We start from the raw sequence: 7,866 nt of genomic DNA, 5'->3' as shown, positions 1-7,866 counted from the left end.
AAAAAGGAAAAGAATAAGAAAACGAATGAAAAAAAAAAAAGAAAAAAGAAAGAAAAAGAAAAAAAAAACGAATGAAAAAGAAAAAAAGAAAGAAAACGAACGAAAAAAAGAAAAAGAAAAAAAAAGAAATAAAAAAAAAAAAAAAAAAGAACGGAAGAAGGACGAAAAAGGCAAAAAGAAAAGATGAATAGAAGAAACAAAAAAAGAAGTAAAAAGGAAGCAAAAAAAAAAATGAAAGAGGGGAAAAAAAGAAGAAAAGGAAAAAAAACAACCCACCTGGAGAGAAGAAAGAAGCAGAAAAGAAGGAAAAGGAAGAGAAAGAGACGAAGAGGAAGCAAAAAAGAGGGAAAAGAAAAAAGACCAAAAAAAAAAAGGAAAAAGAAGAAAAAAGATAAAAAACCGACCGGGAAAAAGAGAAAAAACAAGAGCAGCACGAAAGGAGAGAAGGAAAAACGAATAAAAAAAAAAGAAAAAAGAAAGAAAAAAAGAAAAAAAGAAAAAAAAAGAAAAAAAAAAAAAAAAGAAAGAGAAGAAGGCGAAAGAGGGAGAAGAAAGAAGATGAATAAAGGGGAAGCAAAAAAAAAGTAAAAAGGAAAAACAAAAAAAGAAAGAAATAGGGAAACAGAAAAAAAAGAAATAAACAAACCCACCTGAAAAGAAGAAAAAAGCAGAAAAAAAGGAAAAAAAGAGAAAAAGGACGCAAGAAAAAAGGAAAAAGAGGAATAGAAAAAGGGCCAAAAAAAAAAAAGGAAACGAAGAAAAGAAAAAACAACCGACCTGGGAAGAAGAGAAGAAAAGAGAACAAAGAGAGAAGGAAAAAAAAGCAAAAAGAAAGGGAAAAAAAACAAAAAAAAAAAAAAAAAAAAGAAACAAGAGAAAAGAGAAAAAACAAGAGCAGCCGAAAGGGGAGAAGGAAAAAAAGAAAGAAAAAAAAAAAACAATGAAAAAAGCATGAAAAAAAGATTTAAAAAAAAAACGAAAAAAAAAGCATGAAAACGAAAGAAAAAAAACATGAAAAACGAATGAAAAAAACGAAAGAATAAAGCATGAAAAACGAATGAAAAAAGCATGAAAAACGAAAGAAAAAGCATGAAAAACGAATGAAAAAAGGAAAAACGAAAGAAAAAACATGAAAAACGAAAAAGAAAAACGAAAGAAAAAGCATGTAAATCGAATGAAAAAGCATGAAAAACGAAAACGAAATAGAAAAAAGCAAGAATGAAAAAAGCAAGAAAAACAAGAAAACGCAAGAAAAACGAAAAAAAAAGCATGAAAAATAAAAGAAAAAGGATGAAAAACGAAAAAGATAAAAACGAAAGAAAACGCAAGAAAAAAGAAAAAAGATAAAAAAAAAAGAAAAAGCATGAAAAAAAGAATGAAAAAGGGATGAAAAAAAAAACATGAAAAACGAGATAAAAAAAAAAAAAAACGAATGAAAAGGCATTAAAAACGAAAGAAAAAGGGATGAAAAGAAAGAAAAAATAAAAACAAAGAAACGCAAAAAAAACAAACAAAAAAATAAAAACAATAGAAAAACGAAAGAAAAAAATAAAAAAAAAAGAAAAAGCAAAAAAACGAAAAAGATAAAAACGAAAGAAAAAGCATGAAAAACCAAAAAGCGACCTGCAAGAAGAAGCAGAAGAAAGAAGCAAAAATGAAACGAAAGACGAGGAATAGAAGCAAAAAGGAAGCAAAAAAAAAAAGAAAAAAAAAAAAAAAAAAAAAAAAAAAAAAAAAAACGAATGAAAAAAACGAAAGAAAAATCCTGAAAGACGGATGAAAACCCGACATGGAAGAAGAGCAGCATTAAAGAGAAAAAAAACATGAAAAACGAAAGAAAAAAACATGAAAAACGAAAAAAAAAAAAATGAAAAAAAGAAAAAAAAGGCATGAAAAATGAAAAAAAAAATGAAAAACGAAAGAAAAAACCCCCAAAAACGAAGAAAAAACCCCGGAAAAACGGATAAAAAACCCCACCCCGAAAGAAAAAGCACATATAAAGGAGAAGAAAGAAGGACGAAAGAAGCAGAAAAGAATGAAAAACGAATGAAAAGGCCTAAAAAACTAAAGAAAAAGCATAAAAAACGAATGAAAAAAAGAAAAACGAAAGAAGCATAAAAAACAAATGAAAAAGCATAAAAAAACGAAAGAAAAAGCAAGAAAAACGAATGAAAAAGAGAAAAACGAAAGAAAAACAGCAAAAAAGCCTGAAAGACGAGAGAAAAATCCAGAAAAACGGATGAAAACCCGACCTGGAAGAAGAGCAACACGAAAGGAGAAGAAAGAAGGACGAAAAAAGCAGAAAAAAAGGAAAAAAAGAGCAAAAAAAGCTTGAAAAACGATTGAAAAACTAAAAATTGAATGAAAAAGCATGGAAAAAAGCAAAAAATCCAGAAAAACGAGAGAAAAAATCCAGAAAAACGGATGAAAACCCGACCTGGAAGAAGAGCAACACGAAAGAAGCAAAAAAGTCTGAAAAACGAAAGAAAAAGCCTGAAAAAACGAATGAAAAAAAACGAGAAAAAAAGCAAAAACTCCAGAAAAAAAAAAAAAAAACCAGAAAAAGAAAGAAAATCCCAAAAAAAGACCCCCAAACCGACCCGGAAGAGCAGAAGAAAAAAAAAAAAAAAGAAGAAAGCATAAAAAAGAGAGAAAAAAAAATCCAGAAAAAAAAGGTGAAAACCCACCCGGAAGAAGACCCGAAAAAGGGAAAAAAGCCCAACAACAAAGAAAAAGCCTGAAAAAAAAGGAAAAAAAAAAAAAAAGAAAAAAGAGAAAAAAAAAAAAAAAAAAAAAAACGAAAAGCAAAAAAAAAGAAGAAAAACCAGGGAAAAAAAAGGATAAAACCCGACCGGAAAAAAGCAACCCCGAAAGCAGAAGAAAAAGACAAACAAAAACAGAAAAAGGAAAGAAAAAAAAGCAAAAAAAAAAAAAAAAAAAAAAAACGAAAAAGAAAAAAAAACCAAAAAACAAGAAAAGCACGAAAAAACAAAAAATTTCCAGAAAAACGAATGAAAAAAAAAAACCCTAAAAACGACCCCAAACCGACCTAAAAACAGGCAAAAAAAAAAAAAAAAAAAAAAAAAAAAAAAAAAAAAAAAAACGAATGAAGCATAAAAAAAAAAAGAAAAAAATCCCGAAAAACGAGAGAAAAAAAAAAAAAACTCCCAAAAAAAAAAAAGACCAAAACCGACCGGGGGAAAAACACATGAAAGAAAGAGCGAGAGAGAGAGAGAAAAAAAAAAAAAAAAAATGAAAGCATAAAAAAACGAGAGAAAAAATCCAGAAAAACGAGAGAAAACTCCCTAAAAAACGACCCCAAACCGACCTGGAAGAAGAGCAGCATGCCGACGGCCAGCACGACCCCCCCCTTGGCCCGCCCCACAAGAAATGCAGGCCACGATGGCCCACGGCCCAGGACAACCCCCGGCTCGCGACCCGACCCGTAGTAACTCCACGTTGGAAAAGGGAAGCGGGAATTAGGAATCTGGGGGAATCATATCGGGGAACGGGAATTAGGAATTGGAATCAAACGGGAATCGGGAATCTGGGGAAAGGATAGGAATCCGGGAATCTCCCGGGGCCCCGATGGCCACGGCCCAGGTACACCCGCGGGTCGCGACCGACCCGTAGTACAGTACCAGTCTGGAATCGGGAAGCGGGAATGGGAAACTGGGAACATATCGGGGAACGGGGGAAACAGGGAAATTTGGGAAACATAGGGAATCTGGGGAAAGGATAGGAATCCCGGGGAACACCAGGGGCCCCGATGGCCCACTGGCCCAGGAACCCGGGGCTCGCGACCCGAACCGAGTAAAGTACCCCGTCGGAAAACGGGGAAACGGGAATTAGGAATCTGGGGGAAAGGGAAAGGGAATTTGGAAACGGGAATTTATGCCTAATCGGGAATTATGTCTGGAATGGGAATTAATTGGATGGAATGGGGAAACTAGGAAGGGGAAAGGAAACCGGGAACATCCAGGGGGCCCCGATGGCCCCCCTGGCCCCGGTACACCCGCGGGGTCGGACCCGACCCTAGTAACTACCCCCTCTGGAACGGGAACGGGAATTTGGAATTGGGAATTATATCGGGAATCTAGGAATCTGGGAATTACGTCAGGAATCGGGAATCTGGGAATGGATAGGAATCCGGGAATCATCCAGGGGCCACGATGGCCCACTGGCCCAGGTACACCCGCGGGCCCCGAAAACCCCCACCCGTATAACGACCACGTCTGGAACGGGAATTTGGGGAAATTTGGAATCTGGGGAAAGGAGGGGAATCTGGAAACGGGAATTATTATGCCTGGAAACGGGAATTTTTATGTTGGAAACGGGAATCGGGAATTAATATGGATGGGGAAACGGGAACGGGAATTAATATGGGTGGAATCGGGAATTTTTAGTCTGGAACAGGGAAATTGGAATCTGGGAAAGGAGAGGAATCGGGAATTAGAATCTGGGAATTTTATGGAATCGGGAAACCGGGAATTTAAAATGGGTGGAATCGGGGAAAATTATGTCTGGAATCGGGAATTGGAATCTGGGAATTATGTCGAACGGGAAAACTGGGGAACGAGGGAACGGGAATCTTGGAACAGGGAATCGAGGTCTGGGAACTGGGAATTTTAAAAAAAAATTAAAAAAAATTTTGGAATTAAGGAATCCAGGGGAAACTAGGTCTAGGTCAAGAATCTAGGAATCGAATTAGGAAACAAGAAACAGGAATCAAGAATTTGGAAACAAGAATCTAGGATCAAAAATTAGGAAAAAAATTAGGGAATCAAGAATCGGGAAACAAAAACTAGGAATCAAGAATTAGGGAAACAAAATCTGGAACAAAATTTGGAATCAAAAATTAGGAATCAAGAATTTGGAAACAAGAAACTAGGAATCAGAATCTAGGAATCAAGAATAAGGGAAACAAGAAACTAGGAATCAAGAATTGGGAAACAAGAATCTAGGAATAAGAATTAGGAATCAAGAAACAAGGAATCAAGAAACTAGGAAACAAGAATTGGAACAAGGGAATTAGGAATCGGAATTAGGAATCAAGAATCAAATCAAGAATCTAGGGAACAAGAATCTAGGAATCAAAAAGGAAATTTAAAACAAGAATCAGGAATCAAGAATCTAGGGAAAAAGAATCTAGGAATAGAACTAGGAAACAAGAACTAGGAATCAAGAAAATTTGGGAAACAAGAACTAGGAATCAAGAAACTAGGAATCAAGAATTGGAATCAAGAATCTAGGGAAAAAAGAATCTAGGAAAACAAAATCAGGAGAATCTAGGGAATCAAGAATCTAGGAATCAAGAACTAGGGGAAACAAGAAACTAGGAAACAAAAATTAGGAACAAGAAACAGGAAACAAGAATTAGGAATCAAAATCTAGGAATCAAGGAAAAAAACTAGGAAACAAAAATCTAGGAATCAAAATCAAAGGGTCAAGAACTGGAACAAAATTAGGAACAAGAATCTAGGAATTTGGAATTAGGAAAACAAGAAAAGGAAAAAGAAAATGGAATCAAGAATCTAGGAATCGAGAATCTAGGAATCAAGAAATTTGGGAAACAAGAATTAGGAATCAAGAATCTAGGAATCAAGAAATTTGGAATCAAGAATTTGGAATCAAGAATCTAGGAACAGGAATTAGGGAAACGAAACTGGAATCAAGAATCTAGGAATCAAGAATCTAGAATCAAAATTTAAAACGGGAACTAAATCAAGAAACTAAATCTAGGGGCTAGGAATCAAGAAACTTGGGAAACAAGAATCTAGGAATAAGAATCTAGGGAAAAAGAATTAGGAATAAAAATCTAGGAATCAAGAATTAAAAGGGTCAAGAATCAGGAATCAAGAATCAAGGAATCAAGAATTAGGGGAAACAAATCTAGGAATAAATTAGGAATCAAGAATTAGGAATCAAGAATCTGGAATCAAGAATCTAGGGAATCAAGAATTAGGAATCAAAAACAGGAATCAAGAATTTGAATCAAGAATCAAGAATTAGGAATTTGAATCTAGGAATCAGAATCTAGGAACAAGAATTTGGAACAAGAATTGGAACAAGAAATTTTGGAACAAGAATCTAGAATCAAGGAAATTAGGAATCAAAAATCTGGGAAACAAGAATTAGGAATCAAGAATCTAGGAATCAAAATTAGGAATCAAGAATCTGGAAAACAAAAATCTGGAATCAAGAATTTGGAATCAAAAATCTAGGAATCAAGAATCTAGGAATCAAGAATCAGGAAAAGAAATTTGGAAACAAGAATCTAGGAATCAAGAATTAGGAATCAAGAATTAGGAACAAGAATTGGAATCAAAAATCAGGAAAAAAATCTAGGAAATCAAGAATCTAGGAATTGAATCTAGATATAATAAAAATAAAAAATAAAAAAAAAAAAAAAAAATAAAAAAATGAAAAAAAAAAAAACATGAAAAAAAAAAAAAAACAGAATAAAACAACGAATAAAAAATAAATAAAAAAAAATAAAAAAATAAATAAAAAAAAAAATAATAAAAGATAATAATAATAAAATAATAATAAAATAATAATAAAAATAATAATAATAAAAAAAAAAGATTTTTAACAGAAATAGCTTTAAAAAAAAAAAAAAGGAATTCTCCCCCCCCCTTGACCCTATGAATGCTGGTAAGCCCCCGAAAAAAAAAATCGAAAAAAAACTCGAAAAAAAAAAAGGAGCTGCAGCTAACCAAAAAAAAAAAAAATAAAATAAAAAAAAATAAAAATAAAAAATAAAAATAATAAAGATAATAATAAAAAAAATTCTCCCCTGACCCTTGAATAGCGTGGTAATCAAAAAGGCCCGGAGACGGTGGGCCCGCGCGCAGCCCAGCAAACCGTTTTGAGGAGGAAGAGCGTAATGAGCCCTGATTGCGATGGCCCCCGCAGTTTTGATCCAGGGGGAGTGGGGGCCACTTTAGGACCCCCTGGCCCCCTGCGGACGGAGGGAGGGGGATAAATTTGAGAGAGAGGGGAGAGAAGAGGGAGGGGAGAGAGAGAGAGAGGGGGGGAAGAGGAGAGAGAAGAGGGAGGAGAGAGGGGAGGAGGGGGGAAGGAAGAGGAAGAGAGGAGAGGGAGAGAGAGAGGGAGAGAGAGAGGGGGAGAGAGAGAGAGAGAAAAGGATGGCCCCCGATTTTTGATCCGGGGGGAGTGGGGTCCCTCTTCAGGACGCATGGCCACCGCGGACGGAGGGAGGGGGGATAATGAAAGAGAGGAGGAAGAAAGGGGGGAGAGGAGGGGGAAAGGAGAGAGGGGGAAAAGGGGAGGGGAGAGAGAGAGGGAGGAGAGAGAGAGCGATGGCCCCCGCAGTTGTTGATCCAGGGCAGTGGTGGCCATCTTCGGACGATGGCCACCCTGGGACGGGGGGAGGGGGATAATTAGAGAGAAAGAGAGGGAGAGGGGAGAGGAGTGGAGAGAGGAGAGAAGGGAAGAGAGAGAGAGGAGAGAGAGATAAGGGAGGGAGGGGGGGAGGGAGGAGGGGGGGAGGAGGGGGAGAGAGAGAGAGGGCGGGCCCACGCAGTTGTTGATCCAGGGGAGTGGTGGGCACTTAAGACGCAATGGGCCCCCTGCGGGGGCGGAGGGAGGGGGGATAAATTTTAGAGAAAAAAGGGAAAAGGGGGGGAAAAGGAGCGAGGCCCCCGCAAATTGTTGATCCAGGGGCAGTGGTGGTCCATCTTCGGACGCGGCCACCCCGGACGGAGGGGGGGTATAAAAGGTGTGCTCCTTAGTACAATGGGAAAAGAGGGTATTTACTTGTTAAAAAGGCTTGGCCCTTTATTTTTCGAGAGTTGAACCCGAAATATAAAAAAAGGGAACAACCCCCGGGGAGGGGGAAAG

The sequence above is a fragment of the Penaeus monodon genome, unplaced genomic scaffold (genome assembly GCF_015228065.2).
Source record: "Penaeus monodon isolate SGIC_2016 unplaced genomic scaffold, NSTDA_Pmon_1 PmonScaffold_1347, whole genome shotgun sequence".
NCBI classification, from domain to species: domain Eukaryota; kingdom Metazoa; phylum Arthropoda; class Malacostraca; order Decapoda; family Penaeidae; genus Penaeus; species Penaeus monodon.
This window is presented reverse-complemented; position numbering follows the sequence as displayed.